The sequence below is a fragment of the Macaca fascicularis genome, chromosome 12 (genome assembly GCF_037993035.2).
Source record: "Macaca fascicularis isolate 582-1 chromosome 12, T2T-MFA8v1.1".
Taxonomy (NCBI): Eukaryota; Metazoa; Chordata; class Mammalia; order Primates; family Cercopithecidae; genus Macaca; species Macaca fascicularis.
In genome coordinates, this window is record NC_088386.1 from 66,179,199 (window position 1) to 66,197,898 (window position 18,700).

Genomic DNA, 18,700 nt, shown 5'->3' on the forward strand with positions numbered 1-18,700 from the left:
GAGAAACTTGTGATTTGCTTAGTGTGCTTTTAATTTAAAGCATATGGTTTCACATTCAACTGCAGTGTCCAAAATGAAGACATTAGCAATGAATCACTCTATTGGAGAAAATGCAGTGCTCCCGGACCAGGTCTTTTGGTCTGTGTACTCAAATGGTTCTGTTTAGAGGCATAAACACAAAGCAGCTCTGCCTGCTTCAGCCGGCTGTTCCTGGGATTCATGAGACATCAAAGGGCCTCACGAACGAATTCCCCTGCAATGCACAGTGCTTGGCACCATGGTCTGCCTCCATCTGAATAAACAGAGTGCAGTTTGGTCACTGGAAACTAGGATTAGAATGATCAGAAGGCCAAAAAATCATTTATTTTGTGGCAACTTTTCCTTTTTGAATCTCTCAGCCTTCTAGCTTAGTCTGACACTTCATGGCCCTTGGGGAATCCAACTATCCTGTGTGGAAATTCAGAACTGCAGCCTTTATACTAAGAACCACGCTATGGCTACAGGCCACAGACCTGAGTCCATTGGGACCACATGTGGTCTACCTGCTGGTGAGGGATGGCAGTAAGGACACAGAGTGTAGTTGTAAGGATGTGGGCTCTGGACTTACATGGCCCAAATTTGTATCAACAAGCCATTTCCAAGTTATGTGAACTTGGGTAAAGGGGTCCTGGGCTTCAGTTTCAGAATCTATAAAATGGTAATAACAGTACAAATCTTTCAGAGTTGTTACGGGAATTAAATGAAATTACTCATGTCCAGAGCTAAGCTAAGAATCTAGTACATAAAAAGCTATAAAAATATAGTTAACCATTATTGTCATTATTATTACAATTATTATTAGAAATGGGTCCTGCCTCTTTGCTTCAAGTCCTTGCATGCCTCTGCTTAAATTCAATGCATATTTAATGAAGTGCCTACTGCAGGTCAGATCTGGTGTGTTAGATGCTTTTACGTACTTCTCAGAGCGCTGTATGGCTTGAAAAATCGCTTTTGTATTTCTCTGTTCATTTTCCTCAGTGTTTCCACCCATCCTGTCTTCATTTCACCCTACAGGACATTCTCCCTCACTCCTCATTGTGTTCTTAGTCATTCTCTATCTCTGTAGCACACAGTAGTAAGGACTACATCAAGCTAAAGCATAGAATACTGTTAGTACTGGTAGCACCCATTTGACTATACTCCAGGCAGTTACATCAAAGGAGAGGCATTTCAGAAGGTGAATCCAATTTATTTTCCAAAGTGAGCTCTGGGTAGAAAATCTATTACTCCCAAAGATTTGCAGTAACTCTTTACATATTAGGCACAGTAATCTGTTGTCAAATATAGCTGTTCCAAGTATCTTTTTTCCATTTGTTATTGCTTGTTTGTTTTTACTGTTAAAAGGGTTTTTGTTTTTGTTTTTGTTTTTTTGCCTGTAATCCCATAATCCCAGCACTTTGGGAGGCTGAGGCAGGCGGATCATTTGAGGTCAGGAGTTTGCGACCAGCCTGGTCAACATCGTGAAACTCCGTCTCTACTAAAAATACAAAAAATTAGCCGGGCATGGTGGCGGGCACCTGTAATCCCAGCTACTTGGGAGGCAGAGGCAGGAGAATTGCTTGAACCTGGGAGGCGGAGGTTGCAGGGAGCCGAGATTGTGCCACTGCACTCCAACCTTGACGACAGAGTGAAACTCCAGCCCAGACAAAAAAAAAAAAAAGGTTTTTTTGATGTACTCAGCTCAATACTTTAGAGTGCTCACCCTTAGCCTCATGCTTAGAAAAATCTTTCCCACCCTGCGATTACATATTCACCCATATTTGCTTTTATCACTTTTCAAATTTTTTAATATTTAGATTTAATACAAATATCCTTAAAATGTTTATCTTTAAACTGTCTAGGATTTATCTAGCAAAAATTATTAACTTCATAAGTCAGCCATGATTGTTGATTATTTTCCCCCCCTGGAGATCTTGCCTTGCTTCTTATGGCAGTGATGGCTCTGGGAAGGCAGTAATGAAGGAATGCAGAAATGGTCCACTGGATGTAAACAGCAGAGAACTCTGAAGATAAGCCCTTCCTTGTTTTTTTTTAATTATTATTATTAGTTTATTAGTATCATCTAGGACTCAGATGTTCGTATTCCTCCTGAAATTACATAAACAAATGCAAATGGAAATAATCCAAGTCAAAATTATACAACAAAACAACACTCCATCACAAAATCATGTAAAATTATAAGAACGCAGCCAGGCGTGGTGGCTCACGCCTGTAATCCCAGCACTTGGGGAGGCCGAGGCGGGCGGATCACCAGGTCAGGAGATCGAGACCATCCTGGCTAACACAGTGAAACCCCATCTCTACTAAAAAAATACAAAAAATTAACTGGGCGTGGTGGCAGGCGCCTGTAGTCCCAGCTGCTCGGGAGGCTGAGGCAGGAGAATGGTGTGAACCCAGGAGGCAGAGCTTGCAGTGAGCCGAGATCGTGCCACTGCACTCCAGCCTGGGTGACAGAGTGACACTCCATCTCAAAAAAAAAAAAAAAAAAAAAATTATAAGAACACTTTTAAAATACTGGCACTTTAAGAAAATGATAATCTCGAAAACCACAAAATTGCCAAATTGTTCCCTAAACTGCTAAGCAGATAAACATGACTAATGAATGAGTTTGGGTTTTGTAAACAAAAATCATTCAAATAAATTGAACAATTCATACTGAAATGCAAAGTTTAAGTGCCTTCCTCCTATCTACTTGGATTTATAAAGGGGCAAACCATAATATAGGAAATGTATACCCTATTTTAAAAGCTGGCCCAATTAATTAAAAATACTTTTAATGGAAAGTCTCATTTCTTGAGCAGTCCATATTTAGATAAATGGGAAAAGACATCTATAGCCAGCATTTTCATAGTCTTCACTGAGACTAATGTCAACAAAAAATTTAATTTGGCAGTCTTGTATTTTAAGCTCACGCTTTTGGGGATACATTCTCAGGTCTTCTTTAACATGAGAACTGCAAAATATCACTGCCATTACATGGTAATGGGAGTTAAAGAACAGAGTCCTCATGTAAAGGATAGAGCATCCTCTTCTGTTAGTCCTTCAAGGACAGACTTTCAAAATGTTTGCTTCTAATAATCCCATGCTGTGAGTAGATTGATTACTCTTCAGTTTGTAAATATAAGTGGGCTATGTGAAATTTCTTAACTGATCAAGATTTTGGATTTTCAGTTATGGATGAAAACTATCTCAACTTAACTTTACCCCTGTTATGATATGCAGGGTATGTAGACAAAAGCTTGTTACTAGCTAACTATATGAAAGAATAAACATGGTAATAATTCATGTGATTCAAAATGGGCAAAAGCAAAAGACTAGCTTCCCCTCAAGAAGAAAAATTTCAGACCTATGAAAAGGACAATACTAATAAAAAAAATTGTATTTACTTGGAAGCATTCAGAATGTCAACAAAACAGCTGTAACTTTTTTTTTTTTTTTTTTTTTTTGCAATTACAAAGTGGTATTCAGTTAACAGAACAACAATTATTTCATATAAGCTGGATCAGAGACAACTAAAGATAAAAAACTGTCATCCCCATAGATAACTAATTTGTGCTGTGCACCAAGAAGAACCTGCTTGAGATTTCCACTCCAGTTTACAACCCCCATACTGTACCAGGCAAGGTTAGTGGCTATTGAAAATACCACCAGGACAGGGCTCTCTAAAGACACATTTGGTAGTGTGTTAACTATACAAGAAAAGACACTGTACAGTGTAAAAACAAATCTTACACAGGCTTACATTTTAATTGTTTTTTCTTTAAAAGGAGTGAGTTGTATACAGGGGGGTTAAATGCTTTATAGACAGGGAAGAAAACTATGCTAGAACCAACTTATTCATCCATCATCTTCTTCATCTTCCTCCTCATCATCATCTTCCTCATCTTCCTCCTCTTCCTTCTTTTTCTTGCTTTTTTCAGCCTTGACAACTCCCTCTTTTGCTGTATCAGGCTTTCCTTTAGCTCGATATGCAGCAGTATCCTTTTCGTGTTTTTGCTTCAGCTTGGCAGGCTACTTCTCACAAGGCTGCTTGTCATTTGCAGCAGTGTTATTCCACATCTCTCCCAGTGTCTTCGCAACATCGCCAATGGACAGGCCAGGATATTCTCCTTTGATTTTTGGGTGATAGAGCAGAACAGGAAAAAGGCCAAAGGAGGCCTCTTGGGTGCATTGGGATCCTCTAACTTCTTTTTTGTCTCCCCTTTAGGAGGGATAGAGGTTTTCATTTCTCTTTCATAATGGGCCCTGTCCACCTTTGCGATATCTTCAAATTTTCCTTTCTCTTTAGCAGATGTAGTCTTCCACCTCTCTGAGCACTTCTTAGAAAACTCTGAGAAGTTGACTGAGGCATCTGGGTGCTTCTTCTTATGCTCCTCCCGACAAGTTTGCACAAGAAAATGTATATGATGACATTTTGCCTCTCTGCTTGTTAGGGTCTCCTTTGCCCATGTTATTTTTCCTCAGCAAGGCATATAGTCGCCCAGTGCCCATCTGGCTCTCACTTGCCCTGGTACTGTCTCTATGGAGCTCAATGTACTGCAGTGGCTGTGAGAGTGGGAGCCAGGCATAGCCTCCTCACCCTCTCCGCTCTGTAACATTACCCTTCCTTGTTTTTATATAGTTTAATGATTTATAGCGATATACTGTAATAACTTAGCCTTTTAATTTGGGTTTTCTGCTGCACTTATAACAATGTTTTGAATACAGAGTGCATCACTGTTTATTAATAGGATTTACCTTCTCAAGTGTGCTAGGGCAGGAAAAACAGTTAAATTCACTCTTAGGTCCTTTTCACTTTTTGCTTCTGCTGTTCCCACTCCAGCCAAGGCTTTCATCACCTCGGTTGGACTATTATAATGTCTTTTTTGATTCTCTTCTTTCTCTCTCTCCTCTAAATTATTCTGCATGCCACTGCCAATTACTATATGTCATCCTCCTAATCAGAAGCTCCAATGTCTCCCCAGAGCCCATGGGATAAAAGACAAAATCTTTAAGAATGACTTCCGCCAGGCTCAGTGGCTCACGCCTGTAATCCCAACACTTTAGGAGGCCGAGGAGGGCGGATCACCTGAGGTCGGGAGTTCGACACCAGCCTGACCAACATGGAGAAACCCCGTCTCTACTACAAATACAAAACTAGCCAGGTGTGGTGGCACGTGCCTGTAATCCCAGCTACTTAGGAAGGCTGAGGCAGGAGAATCACTTGAACCCGGGAGGCGGAGGTTGCGGTGAGCCGAGATCATGCCATTGCACTCCAGCCTGGGCAACAAGAGTGAAACTCCATCTCAAAAAAAAAAAAAAAGAAAAAGAAAAGGAAAATACAAAATACTATGCATTTGCTATATAAGCAATTTGATAGCCCATAGAATATTTCTTTTATTCTAAAAGATTGTTTCTCTAAACATCTTAAAACTTTCATGTTTTTTCTCTTCTCATTATTCCGATGGCATAGATTAGTGTCGCTGATATCCCCAGATTTCATAGATGAAAGAGTCACACAAACATCAGCCACCTTTTCTTACCACAAAATAGGAAAACAGTAGTTATTCCCAATCCAATTGTCTTTGGGATTTAGGATGACAGTTGTCTACTTCATATTGGGTAAAGGTTTTGTGTGCTTTTAGGCAAAGGTTTTGTTTAATCATTCAAGAAAATTTTTGGTTTCGTTTTTAAAATGCTTAGAAAAACATAAATATTCATCAATAGAAACTCGTTAACATAATGGTACATCCATAAAATGGAATACTATGGAACCATGAATAAGAATGACATAGCTATATCATCATGGACCACATAACAATGTTGTGATCAATAATGAACCACATATAGGATGGTGGCCCCATAAGATTATAATACCATATTTTTGCTGTACCTTTTCTAAGTTTACATATGTTTAGATACACAATTTTTTACCACTGTGTTATAATTGCCTACAGTATTGAGTATGGGAACATGCTATACAGGTTTTTAGCCTAAGAGCAACAGGTTATACCATATAGCTTAGGTATCTAATAGACTATACCGTCTATGTTTGTGTAAGTACACTATAGGTTATTCCAACAAAGACAAAATTGTCTAATGGCACATTTCTCAGAACATATCCTCATTGTTAAGCGATGCTTGACTTTATGCAAAAGCCTCCATGTTATATTGAAATATGAAAAAAGCAAGGCACAGAGTGTGTAAATATGCTCACATTTGAGGGTTTTGTTTTTATTTTTATTTTTGTTTTACAGGCAGGAGATGTAGCCTTAGAATTTTATGTATATAGAATAGTTCACACAAGACAGCAATGGCAACAGTTTCCTCTGGAGCAAGGGCTAGGGTTCCGGGGAGGACCTACTTATTCATCATCTTTTGTGCTATTTAACTTTTTTTCTATACCTAAAGTGTGTGAATTTTTTCAATTAAAACTGTTAATTAAACGTTTTAAAAATAAAACGTTTTAAAAATGAAATTTTACCCTCATTTAATGACCCTTAAGCGAAGAGGGAAGTGAACTATATCAACAGATACAGAAACCAGCTAGGTCAGCACTTTTGAGTTAGAGAGGAACAATAACTCTTTCTGAAACAGAAGAACATTCTTCAGTGACTGCATATCATTCAGAACTTAAGCAACAAAAAAAGACAAAGCAGGGATAGAAAAGCTGTAATAATTAAAGCAACCCAAACAATTTCCTTCCAGATATGTGAGAAAAGAAAGTAGAAGAGAAGGTGACCATTAAGGAACATGGTATTCCAGAAAGAGGCCACACAGTGCAGTTGCGCACATGTATAGCAAGTTAACTAGTTCTCAAGTCTCCATTTTTGCTGATGGTAGAAAACAATCTGGTAGCTTCCAGGTAAACTCAATCACTTATAGGATTTTTCATACTCTCTCTTTAATATAAATACTCAGTTAATTTAGGCTTCTCCTCCCTCACCTTTCTTCTTTTATCCCCTTCTTAGCCAAATTTTAAAACATTTTTTACTATACCTGTTATCTGTATTTCCCCCTAGAGAACCCTTTGGGTCCTATCCCTGTCCTGAAACACATTATCAGGGTTGCCAAAGACCTCCAGGTTGCCAGATCCAGAGGGTCTTCTCTGTCGTTTTCTCATTCTGCCTCTCAGCAGGATTTGACCAGGCTGACCCATGGTTTTCTTAAACCACTCTCTTCTCAGCTTCTGTGAAGACTCACCCTTCTGGCTTTCCCCCAGCCTCATGGCTGCTCTTTGTTTCCTCTCAAACCTCTAAATGCCAGAGTTCCTTAGGCATCAGAGAACCTTTTCTCTTCTCCCTTTATATTTATTCTCCAAGCCTGAAATTCCACTGATATGTTGACGATGCCCCAGTTCATATGTCCAGCCCAGATTGTTTCTCTGGATTTCAGACACAAACAGAGCTTCCTACTTGATATCTCCACTCAAATGTTTCCAGGGTATCCCATGCTTAGCGTGTCCAGAACGGAACTCTTGATCCCCTCATGTCTTGAAAACTTAATCCTCCCTTGGTATTTCCTGTTTTAATAAGTGGCATCATGTTTGGCTGGGTGCGGTGGCTCATGCCTGCAATCCCAGCACTTTGGGAGGCAAAGGGGGCGGATCACCTGAGGTCAGGAGTTCAAAACCAGCCTGGACAACATGGGAAAACCCCATCTCTACTAAAAATACAAAAAAAAAAAAGAATAGTCAGGTGTGGTGGTGGGCACCTGTAATCCCAGCTACTCAGGAGGCTGAGGCAGGAGAATCACTCGAACCCGGGAGGCAGAGGTTGTAGCGAGCTAAGATCATACTACTGCACTCTAGCCTGGGCGACAGAGTGAGACTCCGTCTAAAAAAAGAAGGAGTGGCACCAATGTCCACCCAAGGATCCAAGCCAGAAGCCTGGGAGCCATTCTTGATGGTCTCTCCTTTCCCTCATTTTCCACATCTAGTGCATCAGCAAATTCTGTTTTGACCTTCTGCATACATCTTGATTTTGTCCGTTTCTCTTCCTCTTCACTGCCACAATCCTGGTCCAGATAACCATCGCCTCTGACCTGTAGTAGCCTCCTCACTGGTCCCCTCACTTCGCCTCTGGTGTCATTACATATATGGGACCCCCACCAGAGACGGCGATCAGTGTTGAAGAAATAAACTGCTTCATGTTTTCTTTCTTCACATTTTCCTTCCATAGCTTCCCACTGACTTTAAGAAAAATTCAAACTCCCTCCCTGGCCATCAAAGCTCTGTATGACCTGTCCATACTCCATTTCTTCAGCTTTACCTCACATCATGATCCCCTTCCTCACTACAGTCCAGCTGCACTGGGCAGATCTGATCTGCCTCCGGGACGTGGAGATGGCATCTGCATTATGCTGTCCCCTCAGCCTGGAACACTCTTCTCATTCTTCAGACCTCAACCATCAACTCTTCAGAGAGGCCATCACCCACCACCATATCCTTGAGTTCCTTTTCCCCTGTAATTTTGACTTAAAACAACCTATTTGTTTCCTCGCCTGCAATTATTGTTTATAGTGAAACTTCATCACTAGAATGAATGAAAATCTCCATGAAGGTATCAGTCATGTCTGTCTTGCCCATCTAATACATTCCTAGAAAGTGACACATGGAGGATGTTCAATCAGTGATGAGTATTGTTGTGGCTTTAGGAATGCGTAAATATTTGCAACATTTTCTCTAACTCTGCTATGATGTTCCTTATAAAAATAAAACACAGGCCGGGTGCAGTAATCCCAGCACTTTGGGACGCCAAAGTGGGTGGATCACCTGAGGTCAGGAGTTCGAGACCAGCCTGACCAACATGGAGAAACCCTGTCTCTACTGAAAATACAAAATTAGCTGGGCGTGGTGGTGCACGCCTGTAATTCCAGCTACTTGGGAGGCTGAGGCAGGAGAATCACTTGAGCCCGGGAGGTGGAGGTTGCTGTGAGCCCAGATCACGCCATTGCACTCCAGCCTGGGCAAAAAGAGCGAAACTCCGTCTCAAAAAATAAAACAAAATAAAATACAAGTAATAAACATGCTCTTCTCTTAATAATTATAGTCTTGGAGGAAAAGCATTCATAAGTAGAAATTTGTATTCCTATTTTTCCCAGTTATAATAAGTCAAATTGTATGAGATTATTGCTTTTAGAGAGTTTGTTACTACCAAACAACAATTTGAAAAGGTACAAACTCACATATTTAGTTTAAGCTATTGTATCAGTTGGGATAGACTAGATTATGATGCAGAAATAAAGAATCCTCACAACTTAGTGGCTTACAACCACAAAGGTTTCTTTCGCACTTGTGCTATGCTACGTGGGTCGGCTGCGGCTCTGCTCTGTGTCCTCTTCACTCCAGAACCCAGGCTGATACAGCAGTTTTCATCTCGATCATCCTGGGGGTTATGGCAGAGACTTGGCAAACCACACTCTAGTTTCTATCTACAAATACACATACCCTTTTAGCCCACATTTCACTGGCCAAAGGAAGTGACACCACCATTCCTGAATTCAGCAGGGTAAAGAAGTGAATCTTTCTGCTGGGAGAGGCACTTCAGGGGTCGGAACACAGATATTTAGTGTAAAAGTAATACAGACTATCCCAGTTAGCCTGAGCAGCTAATGTTTTCACCTCGTAGTAGCTAGCTACATTTTAGTTATTAATATACATCCTAGCAGTAAATAGGACTAAGCTTATGCCATTTAGCCTATTCATAAATGCAATATTATATGGTAAAAATACCTACATTAGTGTTCTGACCTGTGCTTAACATTTCATAATAATGTAGGTTTCTTGTATTTAGTAGAAGCTCTAGGTAAAGGAACAAAGCTTGTAGAAATCAGGAATTCTAAAGAATAACAGAAATCCCTCTGCTTTGCTTGTTGATTTGAAAGATATGTTTTGTAAAGGAGAAGTAATATAATTAGGGGTCACTGACTTTTGATGTTCTGTTTTAAACTTGTACACATTTAAGGATACCTATAGACAAAATCCAGAAATGCTTATGAAGTTGCCTGAAATTTGGGGACAGGTACACTTCTGGAGGTTTCCTATTCTAAGTTAATGCCATGATGTAAAGAATAGTTACAGGCGAGGCAGAGGTTGCAGTGAGCTGAGATTGGGCCACTGCACTCCAGCCTGGATGACAGGGTGAGACTCCATCTCAAAAAACAAAAAAGAAAAAGAAAAAAGAAGAGTTACAGACATCAGAATGGTTTGGGAGCATATGGATTCTGGGGTAATTTTATTACTTACTTGCTACGTACCTTCTCTTTCTACAAGATACAGATATTTATAATATGTAAGTGCCACAGACTTCTGAGTACAGTTCATGGGCAACGAAAGAACTGATAATCAATTAATAGACATTAAAAGGATGTAAGTACTTTGTAAGCATTACTTTGACTTCCCAGTGGAATTATACAAGACTGAAAGATCCAAAAGTCAACCACAGAAGTTCCCATTAATGATGAACAGCATTTCTCTTATCCTCTCCTTTGCTTCTCCAGAGGTGGTACAGATTCTTATTACCGTTTAAATGTCCTTTGCGTAGATGCGCTCAGAAAGACATCACCCAATAGGAAAAAAACCTTTTAACTTTGCTTATGGTCCCAGTATGCTTCAACTGGCTTATTCAAGCCCAAAGAGAGAGAGCGAGCAAGAGAGAGAGAGAGAAAGAGTATATGTGTGTGTGTGTGTGTGTGTTTCAGCACTTCCAGCCTCTCATGAAATTAACCATTGATCTAAAAGTCAGAGATGCAAATCCAGAGAAAACTGGAAGCATTCCAGGGCCCACAATATAAAGTTAATTACCTAAGGAAAACTACAAGAAAGACTTTTGTTTTCCACCAAAATCTCCTCCCCAGGCTGTTAGCTATGTCGTACATGGGCCCAATCGATATATTAGCGCTTGAGAACCAAAGTCCCTTGGAATAAATTAATCTGTCAGGGAAAGCAATAAACAAAGAACAAATTAACATGTTTTAAGACATTGCTTAAATTTTCATAAATATAGACCTTGAGACGGGATGATGAGTTCCCAGGAGCCAAAGCTAATATTTGGTTGTAATTAAGAGTTGCTCTTTCATGTTTCTTCTGATGTAGGTGGGAAATCACCCACGTGCTTGCTGAGTTCCTTGCCCATACTTCTTCACAAATGCCACTGTTTACTTCATTAATGAGCAGTGGGTGCCTCACACATTATACTGGCATACTTAGCTTGTTTCACCTCTAGCTAACATTAACATAATGGAAAACTATACACAAATATACACACACACACACATACATACCACACATACACACACGTCATACAAGCAGGTATTCCTTCAAGAATCTCCATATATTTTTAGTGGCTCAAAAGGACTTAATGGCCTAATACATGATATACTAGACCCATCCAAGAGGCTGATGTTCATACCTCAGACCTCTGTTGCTAACAACCCCTACGTGCCCTTCACTGTGTGCAGGTGTGGAGCGAAATTGCTGACGATTAGCAGGGAGAGAGACAACTGTGTAAGTTACTTATTTGTAAGGACTCATTTAAATACAAGCACCAGAAAAAATCTATCTCAAACCAGCGTAGACCAAAAGACAATTTATTGGGGTCCAATGATGTCATTAGGCTGCTGTTTCTTTCTCCCTGTGGTTCAGTGCTGCTTATTCTCAGGAGGTGACATTATCAGTGCTGGTAAAGTGGCCACTGCCAGCCCTGAGCCTGCATCCATGAAGTAGAACTCAAGATCCCAAAAGACAAAGGGCTGTCCCTCTTCCAGTGTCCGTATCTCAGATCTCCTAGAGGAACTTCAGCCCTGCCTGGGTCCTGTGCCCACTCCTGAACTAATTAATCACTCTGGGTGTGGAAAGGGGGGCCAGGCCCAGGACATGTGTTCAAATTGATTTGGAAAGAGGCAGACCGGGGAGATCAGCCACATCCAAACACCTGCAAAGGAAAGAGGAGACTCTACCACAGCAGAGGGCTAGAGATGTTAGGTCAAACAACCAATGTCCACCTCAAGAATTTTATTTCCAAGGCCGGGCGCGATGGCTCACGCCTGTAATCCCAGCACTTTGGGAGGCCGAGGCAGGCAGATCACAAGGTCAGGAGATCGAGACCATCCTGGCTAACCCAGAGAAACCCCATCTCTACTAAAAATACAAAAACAAAATTAGATGGGCGTAGTGGTGGCCACCTGTCGTCCCAGCTACTCAGGAGGCTGAGGCGGGAGAATGGTGTGAACCCAGGAGGTGGAGCTTGCAGTGAGCCGAGATCATGCCACTGCACTCCAGCCTGGGCGACAGAGCGAGACTTTGTCTCAAAAAAAAAAAAAGGAATTTTACTTAGTATTCACCATGTCCAATTGCTGAATGAGCTGATTTACAGAAGAGGCCAAGATAGAGATCCTTGTGTTTATATAGCAAGTCCGAGCTCTGTTAACAAAACTGAATACCCTCTATCAGGTGGTCAAGTAACTCTCTATCAAGTTCTAAACAAAAACTCACTATAGGTCTTTAAAAACTAAAATGAGGTACCTACATATGTTTCTTTTCCCAGTTGTGGTAGCTCTCTCAAATGAATTTAAATAGCTTCCTACTTCCCACTACATCTTACTTGATGGAATGTATCTGTGCTAATTATCTTATTACTTACTGTTACTAAAGCATACCCAGGAAAAACCAACAGCATACAGTACTTTTTATCAGTTGACAACTTTTAAAATGCTAATTTCTGTGTTTGCATAATTTCATAACTCAGCACACTTGAGGATTTTGCATTTGGGTAGTAGACGAAATTTGAATTGCTTATTTTGATGTGAGATGCTTGTTCTAATTATTGAGCAATTTATATATTGTGAAGCTAGTTTATATAATTCTCAATACATGTACACAGAGCTGGAAATATGTTAATATTCTCCAAAGCTATACTATCAGGGAAAAGAGAATAGTCTCCGAACCAAGTAGTTGCAGATCCATGAAGCCAGAGGAGTCGCTGAGTCTGTTCTTTTTGGGAAGCAAGATAAGCATGGCTGGTGCTTTATTAACCTATATGTAGGACTCAGATTTACCCCAGTGAAAGGCATGGCAAATTCATCAGGACTACAGACAAACCATGTTCTGAGATGGATGGGATTAGCAGGTCAGTCCCCTCGGCAACTGGAGGGGCACCACCTAGATCCTTATGAAGCGGAGATTTGGCTGATTAAAAACACTCTGCCTCAAAATTACTTACATAACATCCATCATGTAGAAGCAGTATGTTTAACCCATGATTGGAGGAACATTTTTAAGTAAATATTCTATCGACAATGATTGGGCTCTTTTTGTTTGTTTGTTTTTTTAAAGGGCAAGGGCCAGACTCATTCTGGCAAAATAGAATCCCCAAAGACCAGCCCCTGGAATAACACTTACTGCAGCAAAGCTTCACGTAAAATGTGTAAAATGTGTGTGAAAAAAAAATTTGCACAAAATGCAGATGTTGAGGACAGTGGGGACAGTGGGAATTCTACAGATTGGAAATGAAATCAGGAGTAGTTCAGTGTTTTCTCCTTGAAAGTTATATTCCTGGGGATGGGAGAGGACCAGGCAGGAGAATTCAAAAGCCTCCTACTACTGCATTCAATAAAATAAAAAGAAGACAGTATGCTAAAGAGACTAGCAATAACATTTCATAAATCTTTGAAAATAGCAACCATGGGTATAGCACAATTAATTTCTATACGCTATCTCTTGTTCACAGGGAACTTGTCAGTTTCTCCCTCCCTATAGCTTCAGTGAGGAGTTATGGATTTATTTTGCTCTGCTACAAGTGAATAGACTGAAGCAGGGTTTTTCCTCCTATGTGGACCTACATCCAAACATAGAAACTTCACAGATCAATTTTTGAATTCCATTTCCTCCTTGGCCCAAAAATGCTTCTCAAAAAATAGAAAAATATGTTGTCTTTAGCATCGTAATGGATCTCCAGGCCAGTTCTCAGGGACACTGAGTCCTACTCACAGAGCAGCAGTGGACTGTCTGACCACACCTTCCCTTGATACCTGGGCAGGATAGGATAGCCTGGACTCAGCCATCCCTTCCCTAAAAATCTGCACTCCCACCAGTTACCATAAACTAATGCATTGTCTTGTCTGTCACCTGTTCTACTCTTTGGTCCAGCTCCCATGAACCCAAACATTTTACAGGAAAGAGCATGACAGGGCAGGCCAACCCTGGTGGCGCAAGGGCCACCCTTAGTGTGTGTTTGCATCAAGGGGTTTGTGTGAGGTGTCATCAGATCTTGGGAAAGGAAGCTTGGCAGTGCCAGTACTCAGGGCCTTAGGGACAGCAGGGCTAGTCATTGTGCCCTGACCTACAATTCCTTTTTTGTGTAAATATCTCTATCACTTTCTAACATTCTATATACCACACTTATTTATTACCCCTATTGTTTATTGTGTCTGCCCCTCATTAACTGCTAAACTCCATAAGGGCAGACATCTTTGTTCACTACCACATCCCCAGCATGTAGAACAAAGCCAGGCACAGAGTAGGCACTGAATAAAATCAAATGAGCAATAAGGAACAGATATCACCATCAGGAAGAAAAGGAGTCTGACACACTGACCCACAGGTAGCAGTGGAGGCAGGAGTTAGAGGGAGCGATGATTCTGGGTTCAACACGACAATTGATATTTGAGCTCATCTTACCTCACCTAACCTGGTGCAGGTATTGCATGGAGGAAGAGACCATGCTTGTGAACAAGTGAGAGGCCTTGTCAAATTCCCTAATACTTCAAGACAAGCAACCTTACTGTGCAGCTTTCTTAGCAGAGCATGACCCAAGGAAGATGTCTCCTGTCTCACTTTAGAAAGACTCAGGCACTGTCTTTTTGAGGACTAGAAGCTCTCACAGGCTGCGTGCATCAGAAGCGATCTGTCCTTGGTAAGCAGGGAGGCCGATGCAAAGCACTGTGACCAGGGGCAACACTCAGCTTAGGATGTGGACTGGCCATCCTGAGCAGGCAACTCCGGTAATGCGGAAAGCAGGGCCATACTCCAGCCTCTCTCACCACCCACCTGGAGCTCTTTAGGAGCTTCCCAGCTACCCTCCAGCTTTCACAAACTATTCTGTGTACCAACAACAGATCATCTCTATTAATCTCACTCACTCTCTGCAATTACTTTTCAGAAGCATGAAAACAACCTCCCGTTAACTTTTGGTTTGGAGTGCTGAACACAATCCAGACTGCCAGCTCTTAGTTCCCACCGCTACCTGCAATCCAAGTTCACACTGGCACTGATGGGACTTCACAGAAGAGGTTGTTCCATTTGATATCTGAAGTCTATGTTGAACTCTGACACACACCTCAGTCCTTCCACCCTCTACCTAGAGCATCCAAGTTCCACATTAATCCTTCCTTCTCTGCTACCACACCTGAGATTCTAAGCACTATTGCTGAAAAGCATATTAATGCAGATTGATGCCACTCACAGAATCATCATCTCCAATCCTAGCTGGGCCTTTAACACTCTCCCAAGTCTGAGTCCTGTGATGGTTAATACTGAGTGTCAACGTAATTGGATTGAAGGATGCAAAGTATTGATCCTGGGTGTGTCTGTGAGGGTGTTGCCAAAGGAAATTAACATTTGAGTCAGTGGGCTGGGAAAGGCAGACCCACCCTTAATGTGGATGGGCACCATCTAATCAGCTGCCAGTTCGGCTAGAATATAAAGCAGGCAGAAAAATGTGAAAGGACGAGACGAGCCTCCCAGCCCACATCTTTCACCCATGCTGGATGCTGCCTGTCCTCGAACATGGGACTCCAAGTTCCTCAGTTTTGGGACTCAACTGACTCTCCTTGCTTCTCAGCCTGTAGATGGCCTATTGTGGGACCTTGTAATCATGTAAGTTAATACTTAATAAACTCCCCTTAATATATATATCCTATTAGTTCCGTCCCTCTAGAGAACCCTGATTAATACAAAAGTCCCGAACAAGCTCCCACTCCCATCCCCTTCTGCATTCTATTTCAAGATTCCATCCCTCTCTTCAATCCTCGTGCTCTCTCTCCCACCTCCCCTACCACTAGGGTGTAGCAGCAGCAATGGGGCATAACAAAGAGGGCATGGACTTTGGTGAAAAATGAATCCTGGCTTGACTCTCTGCTTCTTAGTTGGATAAACCTAGTGATTTATCTTTTTCTGCAAAATGAGGATAATAATTCTCACCTTGTAAGGTTGCTAGAGTATTAAATGAGATAATTTATATAAGGCATCGAGAACACCACCTGACACAAAGCACACCACTCAACACACAGTAGCTATTATGATGGGGATCATCATTGTCAGCTGACTATCTGGATTCCTGGGCTCTCTTTGGAGTAAAGAGAGGCCACAAGGTAGGAATTCCCTTTACTTCCTGCTGGAATTTCCAAAGGTTTTTTGTTTTGTTTTGTTTTGTTTTGTTTTGTTGTTGTTGTTGTTTTGAGATGGAGTCTCGCTCTGTCGCCCAGGCTGGAGTGCAGTGGCCGGATCTCAGCTCACTGCAAGCTCCGCCTCCCGGGTTTACGCCATTCTCCTGCCTCAGCCTCCCAAGTATCTGGGACTACAGGCGCCCACCACCTCGCCCGGCTAGTTTATTGTATTTTTTAGTAGAGACGGCGTTTCACCTTGTTAGCCAGGATGGTCTCAATCTCGTGACCTCATGATCTGCCCGTCTCGGCCTCCCAAAGTGCTGGGATTACAGGCTTGAGCCACCGCACCCGGCCGGAATTTCCAAATGTTAAATCCACCTGAATCCATCATGAGCTGACCCTGCCATTTCCACAAACAAGTTGCTCTTCCTGCTCCTTACTCCTCTTCGCTGTGCTCTTAACCAGAGTTTCTCAAATTTAATGTCCTCACAGATCATCTGGAACCTTAATGTCGAATTCTGCTTCAGTAGGTCTGGAACAGGTCGAGATCCCATAGTTCTAACAATCTCCCAGGTGACGTTGATGCTGCTGGTCCAAAGTCCAGCATCTATAGCAGAAGGTTTTCTGTCACATTCTGTCCTGCTGCACCAAGGCCACAACTCCCCTCAGTCCTGACTCTCAGAATTCACAGGCTCTCTCTCTTCTGTCTTTAGAAAGTTCCCTCCCAGCATAAGCCCTCCACCCGTTGCTCTCTTCTCCACTCTTCACAGCCTCATTCCTTGGAAGGTAACTCTTACTACTGGCTCTTCTTCACCTCCATCTCCTTCCCTTGCTCACTAATCTAGCCTTTGCTTCCAACACAGTCTTGAAACTGATGTTATTTAATGTCACAGTCACTTTCTGTTTCTTATATTAAATGACCTCCCTGCCTCTCTGTAGCATTCACTACTGTGGAGTCCCTCTCCCTGTGTTTCGGTATCACACTTCCCCCTATTTTGCCCCCTGCTCTCTGATCCTGCCTTCACATGTGACAACACTTGAAAATCCCACAGGTACCTAAAACCCAACATATCTAGCTCTAGACGTATCTTTCTCCCTCACTTCACCACACATGTTTACTCGATACCAACCCATGTACCAAGCCCACTTCTAGGCACTGAAGGAAAAGCTGTGAACCAAACAGGCAAAAATCCCTGGCCCCATGGAGCCGACAGTGGGAAAGTCAGACAAGAAAGAAAATCACTTGTATAGAAGGTGGCACCTATAAGTCAGGAAGGAGGGATAGGGTGTGCTAGAGGCACAAAGCTGTCTGAGAAAAGAGCTTTCTAAAGACGGAATGGCCAGTGCCAAGGTCCTGAAGTAGGAGCAAAGCTGGTATGTTCCAGAAACAGCAAGGAAGTCAGTGTAGACAGAGGGAAGTGGGTGAGGGGAGGAGTAGTGTATTCATTATCTGTTGCTTCTTACAAATTACACCAAAACTTAGTGGTTTAAAATGTCAAACATTTGTTATATCACAGTTTCTGTGGGTCAGGAATGTGGACACAGCTTAGCCGGGTGCTTGTGGCTCAAGGTCTGTTGTGAGGTTGCAGTGAAGCTGTTGGCTAGAGCTGCAGTCTCATCTGAAGTCTCAGTTTGGGGACGAGGGTTGGGGATCCACTTCCAAGCTCACTCCCAACCACCTCTCTCACCACATGGGACTCTTCACAGGACTGTGTTACCACATGGCAGCTGTCTTCCTCTGGAGAGAGTGAGAAAAAGCACACAAGATAGAAACCAGTCTTTTTGAAACTTCATCTTTAAAGTGATGGCCCATCACTGCTGCCATATGCTTTTTTTTGTTTTTGTTTTTGTTTTTGTTTTTGAGACAGAGTCTCGCTCTGTTGCCTAGGCTGGAGTGCATTGGAGAGATCTCAGCTCACTGCAACCTCCACCTCCCAAGTTCAAATGATTCTCCTGCCTCAGCCTCCTGAGTAGCTGGGATTACAGGCATGCACTACCACGCCCGGCTAATTTTTGTATTTTTAGTAGAGACAGGGTTTCACCATGTTGGCCAGGCTGTTTATTAGAAGCAAGTCACTAAGCCCAAAGAGAGGGAATTATACAGAACGTGAATACCAAGAAGTGGGGATCATTAAAGGGCCACCTTAAAGGCTGTCCACCATAATATGAGGTAAGGCTTATAAGGACTTTGGCTTTTACTCCAAGTGAGATGATAAATCTTTGGAGGGTTTCAGACAAAGAAACAACATGATTTATTGGCTTTTTCCAAACCAAAAAACACTTCTCCATTAAGAATTTC

The 18,700-nt window shown here is 41.9% G+C and overlaps 1 protein-coding gene and 1 pseudogene across 1 annotated transcript in view; one reads left to right on the top strand and one right to left on the bottom strand.

Annotated features, from left to right (window-relative positions):
• The window catches only part of MYO3B (myosin IIIB), a 491,510-nt gene that overhangs the window by 439,275 nt on the left and 33,535 nt on the right, over nucleotides 1-18,700 (top strand). The gene's annotated exons all lie outside the window — the stretch shown is intronic.
• LOC135966433 (high mobility group protein B1 pseudogene) lies at nucleotides 1,813-4,614 on the bottom strand (annotated as a pseudogene).